Source organism: Phyllobates terribilis, unplaced genomic scaffold (assembly GCF_046119375.1).
Source record: "Phyllobates terribilis strain yellow unplaced genomic scaffold, ASM4611937v1 Scaffold_11__3_contigs__length_659146591, whole genome shotgun sequence".
Classification (NCBI taxonomy): domain Eukaryota; kingdom Metazoa; phylum Chordata; class Amphibia; order Anura; family Dendrobatidae; genus Phyllobates; species Phyllobates terribilis.
This window is the reverse complement of record NW_027362771.1, coordinates 574,095,649-574,107,612: the sequence shown is the minus strand read 5'-3', so window position 1 is coordinate 574,107,612 and position 11,964 is coordinate 574,095,649. Positions and strand designations below refer to the sequence as shown.

At 53.4% G+C, this 11,964-nt stretch overlaps 1 non-coding gene across 1 annotated transcript; it reads left to right on the top strand.

Moving 5' to 3' along the window:
- Positions 1-11,377: 11,377 nt before the first annotated feature.
- On the top strand, positions 11,378-11,450 carry TRNAK-UUU (transfer RNA lysine (anticodon UUU)). Its single transcript has one exon. It is a non-coding gene; the product is annotated as a tRNA-Lys (tRNA).
- Positions 11,451-11,964: the final 514 nt, after the last annotated feature.

The following is an 11,964-nucleotide window of genomic DNA, read 5'->3' as shown; positions in this document are numbered from 1 at the left end:
GTCCCTGTATAGCATCCTTCCCACCTCCATTTCATTATAAATCCCTGTATAGCTTCCTTCCCACCCCCAATTCATTATAAGTCCCTGTATAGCATCCTCCTCCACCCCCAATTCATTATAAGTCCCTGTATAGCTTCCTTCCCACCTCCATGTCATTATAAGTCCCTGTATAGCTTCCTTCCCACCCCCAATTCATTATAGGTCCCTGTATAGCGTCCTCCACCATCCCCAATTCATTATAAGTCCCTGTATAGCATCCTCCCCCACCCCCTATTCATTATAAGTACCTGTATAGCATCCTCAACCACCCCAATCTACTATATAATTGTCTTATCCTGTCTGTCTGTCTGTCTGTCTGTCCTGGAAATCCCGCGTCGCTCATTGGTCCGGCAGCGGCCAATCAGCGCTGCGGGATTTCTGAAAAAAGATGGCGGCCGTTAGCGGCTCATCTGGCAGACGGAGGTCAGCGGCGATGCAGCGGGGAGATGAGCGGGCTAGCAGCACAACTACCCCGACCGACTTCGCTGACCTCCATGCAGCTAACGTCGGAAGATCAGCGGCTTGGCCCGCTGATCTCCCGACAGCAAGTGTGAACGGAGGACCGGGGAGCTGCGCCGCCGGTCGGGATGCTTCTGCTGCGAGCAGCCGCTCATCTCCCGGCTTCTCGCAGCAGAAGGAGCCACACAGGCAGCGCCGCTCCCCGGTCCTCGCTAATACGGAGCCGCACAAGCAGCGCCGCTCCCGGGCCCACACTAATACGACGCTGATTGGTCGCGGTGGCCGGCCGCGACCAATCAGCGAGATGGGCGGCAAATTTAAACGCCGCTCTGCTGATTAATCGCGGCCGGCCACCGCGACCAATGAGCGAGATGGGCGGCAAATTTAAACGCCGCTCTGCTGATTGGTCGCGGCTGGCCGACCGCGACCAATCAGCGAGATGGGCGGCAAATTTAAACGCCGCTCTGCTGATTGGTCGCGGCCAGCCACCGCGACCAATCAGCGAGATGGGCGGCAAATTTAAACGCCGCTCTGCTGATTGGTCGCGGCCGGCCACAGTGACCATTCAGCGATATAGGCTGCAAATTTAAACGCCGCTCTGCTGATTGGTCGCGGCCGGCCACCGCGACCAATCAGCGAGATGGGTGGCAAATTTAAACGCCGCTCTGCTGATTGGTCGATTTTATCGCCAAATTTAAACAAGCTCTCCGGTCCTCACTAACACAGATCGCTGATTGGTCACGGGTGGCGGCCGCGACCAATCACCGATATTGCCGCTAAATTTAAACACCGTTGTGCTGATTAGTCGCGGTTGCCGGCCGTGACCAATCAGCGATTTTGGCGCCAAATTTAAACAACGTTCTGCTGATTGCGCCCGGTCGGCCGCATACATATTCTAGAATACCCGATGCGTTAGAATCAGGCCACCATCTAGTTCATTATAATTCCCTGTAAAGCGTCCTCCCCCACCCCAATTCATTATAAATCCCTGTATAGCTGTAGAACGAGCAAGAAAGCTTGTAAAAGAACTTCAACATGACGTTTCAAGGATGGAGCGAGACTGCCATCTACTGGCCGGAGACAGTCAAGCGGAACCAAAATATACAAGGGAAGTTGCAGGGAGGGCAGATTCAGACGCTGGACCCGATCAGGTGACTTCCAGGAAGGAGTTGAGAGAGATAAGAGGCCAGCGCGCCAAACCTGAGGGGTCTTTGGCGCCAAGCAGCAGAGAGGAGCAGACGTGCTCCCTACGTCCTGAGAAACCCCGCGTGACAGGCCAAATCCAGAGGCCTGAGAGGTGCTCCAGCCGGGCACCGGTAAAAGAGCTCCGGATCCCTCACAGTTGTGACCCGAGTGCTGCGCCTGCTGAGGAGACTAGGAACCTGATCGCGGTGCTGAGTGAGTTCGCGGAACCCGACGTCGGCCAGCGACAGACGAGGCCTGGACCCCCCGTCCAAGGCTCGAGAGACTGCCTCCAACGGCCCAGCAGAGAGGAGCTGCATACGTGAGCAGGGCCGTCACTTCCACTGCTCACTCACGGTACCGGGGTCAATTGGGTTTAAGTACTCAGGTTGGGAGGGGAACGGTTGGGGATAAAGTAGCACAACGTGATTTAGTTGAATTCATCCGGAAAGAGACTCACGGCCTAGCGGGAATAACCGGTGACCCCCGCTAGGGCTAAATTCATCGTTAAAGAACTTGTGTGGTGTCTCTCATGCTTGAGGGCATCACCTTACTTTAAGAGACTGCGCCTTATTTTAAGAGACTGCACCTTATTTTAAGAGACTGCGCCATACTTTGAGAAATTTCGTATTTTTCTGATATTTCAAACCACTGTTCATTACCCTTGTTGCTAATCCCTTGTTTCAGTATACCTGTTGTATAAAACTGTTTACAAATATCTCTGACTGTTCTCGCCTTGTGTCTCTGTGCGTTGCATTCCGGCACCTGCATTACATTTGGCGTAGTCGGCAGGATGCAACATTCAGACGCAGAGATGGCGGATCAGTCTGTGGCTGGGTCCGGCCGGAGCCATATACCCCTGGGGGCTATGCTCAGCCATCTTCCCAAGTTTACAGGGGATGGCATGTTACTTTGGGACTGGGCAGAAAGACTGAGAAGTATGCTACGTATGTATCCCCTTGACCCTCTAGCCCAGGCGGAGCTGGCCCTCCTAACCCTTGATGCAGAGGCCCGACAGACTGTGATGTACTGCCCACCTGGGGACCGTGACACCGTGGATAAAGTGATAAAAATTCTAGAGGACATGCACGGTGACACTACAGATTTGGGACCCTTGCGCTTACGGTTGTTTCAGCGAGTCCAAGGGGAAAATGAGACAGTAAATCAGTATGTTAATGCATTACAGGAAGTGACGGCCCATATCACTAAGAAAACTAGAGATGGGAACCGAGGGCTGGGACCATTGGATGAGGTGTTGCGTGACCAACTGATTGCTGGCTTGAAAGACCCTTCCCTGAGGCAGATCCTGAAGGAGCGGCTGCGATTGAGCCCTGATATGGGCTTCCTGGAGGTAGGGGCTGAAGCTAGAGTCCTGGAGAGAGAAGTTCCTGTTCTCAAAGCCACAGTTAGAAGTTATGAGGCATTTGCTCCTGGATTCACCAACCAAGAGCCTGATTGGGTACGGGAAATACGTCAGGAAATTCGAGACATTCGGGGTGAGCTGAATTCTATTAGGAAGACTCCTACTGCCCCCTTGCCGACGGACCGTACTGCTCAACGCGGACGGAGACCAGAACGAGAAAGACGTTCCTATCCGGCCCCAGCACGACATGTACCCGACCTATCGGCAGAACGAGGACCAGAGTGCTGGACCTGCGGAGGTAGGGGGCATATCTCCAAAGACTGTCCCAACCGAGAAAGGAGGAGGAGGGGACAGCCGTTAAACTAAAATGCCCCACGGTTGTGGAGCATACCGTGGGGTCTCGAGCTTCAGAGAGTAGAAGAGGGAGCTCTGAAGACATTGTCTCCGAGAGGCCCATTATCTGGGCTGAATTCAATGGGCAGCGGATCCGCCGTTTGATGGACACCGGGTCTCAAGTGACCACTATGCCTGAGACGTACTTCCAAAGTCACTTTCCTGAAGTCGCTCGTTCCTGCCGGGAACCCACTGTCAAACTGGTGGCGGCTAATCAACTACCTATCCCAGTAGCGGGAGTAGTATGGATGTCCGTGCGGGCATGTGGAAAGGACCTCGGTCGAAAAGGGATCGTACTGACCACCGGGCCCGGAGGCGATGGGCCCATTGTAACCCTGGGCATGAATGTGCTGAAAGAAGTTGCACAGTTCCTGGCTGAGGGCTGTAGCAAAAACAACTGGACCCGCGCCACTCGAGACCCAGCTAACAAGAGAGTGTTCCAGCACCTCGTGCGGGTCAGTCAGATTCAAAAGTTGCCCACTACCTCCCAGTACCTTGGTAAGGTATCGATACTGCCCGAAGCCACAATGACACTGCCGGTGGGACAGACTGTACTCACTTTGCCGGTGCTGGCACATGTCATTAGAGGGCGTGGACATTCAAGTTGAACCAGTGGAGGGAGAAGAAGCACCCTCTGGACTCCTGATTGCTCGAACTCTGGCCACCGTGCGGCACGGTCGAGTACCCGTGCGCTGCATCAATTTAAGTGGCACCAGTTTACAGTTGTTGCCCCGACAAGAGGTGGCGCGAGTGTGCGTAATGCCGGAGGCCCTTACTAGAGCTGACGCTATAGGGCTGGCACCTGTGGAAGGAAAACCATGGACCCTAGAGGTGTCCCTCAATAGCCAGGAACATGGAAGAGAACCGTTGGCTGGACGCCACCTCCTGGAAGAAATGGAGGCTAACCTGACTGAGTTTTCTGCTGGACAAGTAAGGCAGATCGAACAACTTCTACAGCGATATCAGGGAGTGTTTGCACAGCATGAAGATGATTTCGGGTGCACTCGGGACATTCAGCACGAAATACCCACCGGAAAAACTGCTCCCATCCGAGAGAGATATCGGCAGATCCCGCCTCAAATGTACCAGGAGGTGAAAGAGCTGTTGGCCCACATGTTGCCCCTGGGCGGCTCCGATCGTGCTGGTCCGAAAGAAGGACGGTACCCTGAGATTCTGCGTAGACTATCGAAAGCTGAATGCCTGTACAGTACGGGACTCCTATCCACTCCCCCGAATCGAAGAGTCTCTATCTGCACTAGGGAGCGCCAAATTCTTCTCCTCCCTCGACCTGGCCAGTGGCTATTGGCAGGGCCCAGTAGCTGAGAAGGATTGTCCGAAGACAGCTTTTGTTCTCCCTATGGGCCTGTTTGAGTTCAATCGAATGCCGTTCGGACTAACAAATGCGCCAGGAACCTTTCAACGGCTGATGGAGAGATGCTTGGGGGACCTCTACTTTGAAGCCACTTTAATATATCTGGACGATATAATTATCTATTCCGCAACGTTTGAGGATCATCTCCGCCGATTGGAACAAGTGTTAGAACGGCTACAAAGGCACGGCCTGAAAATTAAGCCTCGTAAGTGTCGTCTCTTCAAACGAGAAATTGAATATCTGGGGCACACTGTGTCCAGTGCAGGGGTGCACCCCACTGCGGAGAAAGTAGCTGCCGTGCAGAAGTGGCCCACCCCCGCCAATCTAAGGGAACTAAGGGCATTCCTGGGGCTTGCTGGATACTACCGCAGATTCATTAAAGACTTCGCTAAGATTGCGATCCCGCTCAATGAATTGTTGAGAGGAACAGCCGGGGGAGCCAAGCGGCAGCCCATTCAGTGGGGCCCACAACAAGAAGAGGCATTCCGAGCATTGAAAATGGCGCTAACAGATGCCCCGATTCTGGCCTACGCTGACTTTTCGCAGTCTTTCATGTTGTACACTGATGGAAGCTTGCATGGGCTGGGAGCAGTGCTGGCTCAAGTACAAGGAGGGAAAGAGCGAGTGATCGCGTATGCCAGCAGGTCACTCCGAGATACGGAGAAGAATTCGGACAACTACAGTTCGTTTAAGCTGGAGCTACTGGCACTGGTGTGGGCCATGACCGAGAAATTTGCTGAGTACCTGTCAGGGTCAGAAGTGCAAGTGCGGACAGATAACAACCCTTTGGCCCACTTGGAGAACGCCAAACTGGGCGCGTTAGAACAGCGGTGGGTCGCAAGGATGTCCAAATTCCAGTATAAAATCGCCTATCGGTCCAAGGCCCTGAACACACATGCAGATGCCCTGTCCCGGGTCACTTAGGCGGGGCCGAAGAAGGACAGAGATGAGGAGCTCGAAGGCGACGAGATCCCGGATTTCATCCAGTTCGCCGCTGCTGTGGTCGACGCCCAAGAGACCAGAGAGGAGCCGAGGCCCGCTCAGATTCTGGGCCGTTCAAGAGACGAATGGATACATCTGCAGCAATCCGACCCGGAGCTAGCAAAGTTGAGAGAATGGGTAGCCCTTAATCAGAGACCCAACCAGGAAACCAGAGCCGCTTCACTTCCAACTACCCTACAAATCCTAGGCGAGTGGGAGAGGCTCCTCCTGAAAGACGGCTTGCTATGCCGAAGAATCCAGCTGCCTCGAGAGTTTGATGTTACCTGGCAAGTGGTAGTTCCAGGAGCGCTAGTAACACAGCTAGCCCAAGAAGCTCATAGAAGAGGTGCTCACTTCGGAGTAGAAAAGACCTTCCGGTGGTTGCAACGGCAGGTGTATTGGCCTCAACTGCGACAAGAAGTCGAGGGGGTCTGCCGAACATGTCGCTGTAACATACCTGGCGGTGTCCTTGCATAGTGGTCCATCTCCCACTGTGCAAGAGCGCGCACTTGATCTCCAATCCAGAATGTCTCTCTGGCTTCCCTCCATGCTGTCTGTTTGCTTCTGTGTGCTGCTGCTTAAGGGCGGCGCCCGATCACTTCCTGCTTCTTGTACCTGCTGTGGGCACACCCCTTGTGCGTCCTCAGCCTATTGCTGTCTGTCACCTGGTATTTAAACCAGCTGCTCCAATTAACCCATGCCTGAGCATTGTGTTTCATTCAGTGTGTGCTTTCGCTCTGAAGGTGCCAGGTCCCGTTCTGTGTTCTCTTGTCTGCCTATCCTGGAGGCTGTATTTCCAGGCCTGTCTGAACACGCTCCTAGCCTGTTCCTCCCGCCTTCTAGGGGCCGATTACCTAGACCCGCTCCTGTATCTTGTCTGCCCTGTCTGAACACGCTCCTTGCCTGTTCGTCCCGCCTCTTTGGGGGCCGTATTCCCAGACCCGCTCCTGTATTCCGCTGCAGTGTCGGTCTCCTCCGTACACTCAGTTCCAGTCTGAACTCTCTCCTATCTTTTACCTGTTTTTTCTCTATGTCCGTTCCTTTCCTTTTTCTGCAGAGTCTGAACTCGTACCTATCTCCTGCTTGTTGTCTCTGTACTCCCGTTTGTGAGTTTGTGGTCCACTCGCTACTTCACTGCAAGTACCCTGTGGGTATCTGGCTCTGCCTTTCCCTTCCTGTCTGTTCCGTGTGAACAGAGCCCTGTCCCCCCTGCTTTGCTCTTGCTCACCGCTCCAGGCGGTCTCGTCCTGCTTTGCTCTTGCTCACCGCTCCAGGCGGTCTCGTCCTGCTCTGCTCTTGCTCACCGCTCCAGGCGGTCTCGTCCTGCACTGCTCTTGCTCACCGCTCTAGGCGGCCTCGTCCTGCTCTACTCTTGCTCACCGCTCCAGGCGGTCTCGTCCTGCTCTGCTCTTGCTCACCGCTCCAGGCGGTCTTGTCCTGCTCTGCTCTTGCTCACCACTCCAGGCGGTCTCGTCCTGCTCTGCTCTTGCTCACCGCTCCAGGCGGTCTCGTCCTGCTTTGCTCTTGCTCACCGCTCCAGGCTGTCTCGTCCTGCTCTGCTCTTGCTCACCGCTCCAGGCGGTCTCGTCCTGCTCTGCTCTTGCTCACCGCTCCAGGCGGTCTCGTCCTGCTCTGCTCTTGCTCACCGCTCCAGGCGGTCTCGTCCTGCTCTGCTCTTGCTCACCGCTCCAGGCGGTCTCGTCCTGCTCTGCTCTTGCTCACCGCTCCAGGCGGTCTCGTCCTGCTCTGCTCTTGCTCACCGCTCCAGGCGGTCTCGTCCTGCTCTGCTCTTGCTCACCGCTCCAGGCGGTCTCGTCCTGCCCTGCTCTTGCTCACCACTCCGGGCGGTCTCATCCTGCCCTGCTCTCGCTCACCTCTCTGGGCGGCCTCACTCTGCTGTGTTTGTCCGCCACATCTGTGGTTCTGTTCCAGAGTCCCAGTGTGTACTGGGTCCTATCCTGCCTGTGTTCCTACCTGCTAGTGCCTTCCTGTCTGCACTCTAGCCGTGCTTGCCTGTACCCCCCTGCCTGCATACCCGCCTGCCTGCATACCAGTCGTGCCTGCCCATTCCCACCAGTCTGTGTGCCAGCCTAACCAGTCTGTTCCTGTATTCACCAGTGTGGGTCAACAGCTGTGTCCGGGGTCTGTCCTGGAGTAGCACCTGGTCCCTCTGCTCGGTTCCTCCTTGGTGCACTGGCGTCGTATGCCGTCGTGCGACCCTGGTCGGATGGGGTGAATACCTAGTTACGCCCCTCCAGGCATTCACTCTCTGGCACGGTCCAGTGGAATCACACGCACACGCCGCTCAGCCCGGGCGTGTGCATTACAGTCGCCAGTGTGAGTTGAACAAGCCCCCGGAGCAAAGAGCTCCCATTCAGACCATCCGAACTTCTGCCCCCTTGGAAGTCTTGATGATTGACTACTTAATGGTAGGAACTTCATGCAACGGTTATGGACACTGTTTAGTCATGACTGATCACTTCACCAAGTTTGCAGTAGTGACGCCCACTAAAGATCAGACGGCAGAAGCCGCAGCCAAGGCCATCTGTCAAGATTTCATCCGGATTTATGGGTGCCCGAAGCGAATACATTCTGACCAGGGGGCCTGCTTCCAAGGACGAGTGATGGATGAGCTGTACCGCATCTATGGGATCGACCGTTCCCGGACAACGCCCTACCACCCGCAAGGGAACGGTGCATGCGAGCGCTTTAACAGAAGCCTGTTGCAAATGTTGCGAACACTGGAAGCGGACAAAAAGATGAAGTGGCCCGAATTCGTGTCTGAGCTGGTGTGGGTATATAATAATCGAGTTCATGCAACCACCGGCTACACCCCCTACATGTTGCTGTTTGGAGGAAGTGGCCGAGAAATTACCGAACTGGAGCTAGACTCAGAAGACCCCGGTCCGGGCAGTAGCCCAAGTACCTGGATTCGAGAACACCAGCGTCGACTCCATACCGTGAGAAGACTGGTTGCTCAGAAGTTTCAGGAAGTAGAGCATGCAGTTCGACCCCCGACCACAGGTGGATCGCTTCAGCCAGGAGACCGAGTGCTGGTGAGGGCTAAGCGATTTGGGAGTAAGCTGGACCATCGTTGGGAGGCAATACCATATCGGGTGGTGAAGAAGGTTCACCCAGACAACCCCGTCTACGAGGTTAGGCCCGAAGGGGATGATGCCGCGACATCCAGGGTATTGAACCGTAATATGTTGCAACCTTGCTCCTCTGAAGCAGAAGTCTGTAACGGGGCTGGGCCCTCAGACGTGTTGGCTGAAGTGCCACATACAGGAACATTGGGGGATGAAGAAGGGTGGGCCACAATGCAGTTGGGCCCGTCAGAATCGTTGGTGCCACTCCCGAGTGGAAGTCAGAATGAGTCAGGAAATGATTTGCAATCCCCAGTAGTTGATTCCTCGGATCTCCCCGCAGAAGAGCCCCGCAGAACCGGTATGCTCAGGAAGAGTTTATCTGGTCTCGAATCCAACAGAAAACGCAGGAGTGTGCCCAACTCCTGTCTGAGCTTGCACTGCCTGGAAGGAGACATCAATTCTGCGAGGAGTCCACTCGCCCGAGGACTGGTGAGCAAAAAGGAGGGAGGAATGTAGAACGAGCAAGAAAGCTTGTAAAAGAACTTCAACATGACGTTTCAAGGATGGAGCGAGACTGCCATCTACTGGCCAGAGACAGTCAAGCGGAACCAAAATATACAAGGGAAGTTGCAGGGAGGGCAGATTCAGACGCTGGACCCGATCAGGTGACTTCCAGGAAGGAGTTGAGAGAGATAAGAGGCCAGCGCGCCAAACCTGAGGGGTCTTTGGCGCCAAGCAGCAGAGAGGAGCGGACATGCTCCCTGCGTCCTGAGAAACCCCACGTGACAGGCCAAATCCAGAGGCCTGAGAGGTGCTCCAGCCGGGCACCGGTAAAAGAGCTCCGGATCCCTCACAATTGTGACCCGAGTGCTGTGCCTGCTGAGGATACTAGGAACCTGATCGCGGTGCTGAGTGAGTTCGTGGAACCCGACGTCGGCCGCCGACAGACGAGGCCAGGACCCCCCTTCCAAGGCTCGAGAGACTGCCCCCAACAGCCAAGCAGAGAGGAGCTGCATACGTGAGCAGGGCCGTCACTTCCACTGCTCACTCACGGTACCGGGGACAATTGGGTTTAAGTACTCAGGTTGGGAGGGGAACGGTTGGGGCTAAAGTAGCACAACGTGATTTAGTTGAATTCATCCGGAAAGAGACTCACGGCCTAGTGGGAATAACCGGTGACCCCCGCTAGGGCCAAATTCACGGTTAAAGAACTTGTGTGGTGTCTCTCATGCTTGAGGGCATCACCTTACTTTAAGAGACTGCGCCTTATTTTAAAAGACTGCGTCTTACTTTGAGAAATTTCGTATTTTTCTGATATTTCAAACCACTGTTCATTACCCTTGTTGCTAATCCCTTGTTTCAGTATACCTGTTGTATAAAACTGTTTACAATCATCTCTGACTGTTCTCGCCTTGTGTCTCTGTTCGTTGCATTCCGGCACCTGCATTACATAGCATCCTACCCACCTCCATGTCATTATAAGTCCCTGTATAGCGCCCTCCCACACACCCAATTCATTATAAGTACCTGTATAGCATCCTCAATCACCCCAATTCATTATAAGTCTCAGTAAAGCATCCTCAACCACCCCAATTCATTATAAGTACCTGTATAGCATCCTCCCCACCTCCATTTTATTATACGTCTTTGTATAGCGTCCTTCCCACCCCCAATTCATTATAAGTCTTTGTAAGGCATCCTCCCCCACCCCAATTCATTATAAATCCCAGTATAGCATCCTCCCCACCTCCATGTCATTATAAGTCCCTGTATAGCATCCTCCCCACCTCCATGTCATTATAAGTCCCTGTATAGCATCCTCCACCATCCCCAATTCATTATAAGTCCCTGTATAGCTTCCTCCCTCAACCCTAGCTCATTATTTGTCCCTGTATAGCGTCCTCCACCACCCCAATTCATTATAAGTCTCAGTAAAGCATCCTCCACCACCCCAATTCATTATAAGTACCTGTATAGCATCCTCCAACACCCCCAATTCATTATAAGTACCTTTATAGCATCCTCCACCACCCCAATTCATTATAAGTCTCAGTAAAGCATCCTCCACCACCCCAATTCATTATAAGTCCCTGTGTAGCGTCCTCCCCCACCCCCAATTCATTATAAGTACCTGTATAGCATCCTCCCCCACCCCAATTCATTATAAATCCTTGTATAGCATCCTCCACCACCCCAATTCATTATGAGTACCTGTATAGCATCCTCCACCACCCCAATTCATTAGAAGTCCCTGTAAAGCGTCCTCCCCCACCCCCGATTCATTATAAGTTATTCCCCCAATTGAAAGGTTAAGTCTTATGGGATCATCTCTGCATTGCTAGACAGGTCTGGAATACAGAAGAGACGGTTCCCTTCCAGGACGTAGAAACCAATGGACAGAACGTATAGTGGTGAGTGGTGATAGTCTGTAACCAGAAAGGAGGAGCAGACGGCGGATAATACAGGAGAAAGTCATTGTGTCAGTGATCATGTACAGAAGCCCGGATAGCACAGTTGGTAGAGTATCAGACTTTTAATCTGAGGGTCCAGGGTTCAAGTCCCTGTTCAGGCAGAAGCTTTCAATAAAAAATCTTTAAATGAGTCCATGATATATAGATGATGTAATGTAATATACAGCACTACAGGCACATATTTGTGGTAATTGGCACAGTATGGAGGACGAGCGGTGATCCCCCTTGATGGCACCACCATCTCTTTTGGACCATCTTGGGCAGGTCCTCGCTCCATGACTGGAGAGGCCGAGTCCAGAATTTGTGCCTGTTGGTTAATCGTCCAGATGTCACATTAGTCTTCAGGATTGGAAAAAAATGGCTGCGTCACACTAGTCCATAGGTTTGGTCCATGGTTGCCAGCCTGGTGTTTTATTTTTTTGGACAATGCTTCAAAAGTCACAGAGAGAGAGGATGGTTTATGGACAATTGAATCGGAAAGGACACTCCAAGTATTTCTGGATGGTGTAAATCCCTGGTTATGTCTGGTATAACTCCTCAGCTCGATTCACGTGAATGGAGCCAACCTGCAATACCATATACAACCTGTGCACAAGTATGGCGCTGTTTTTGGAC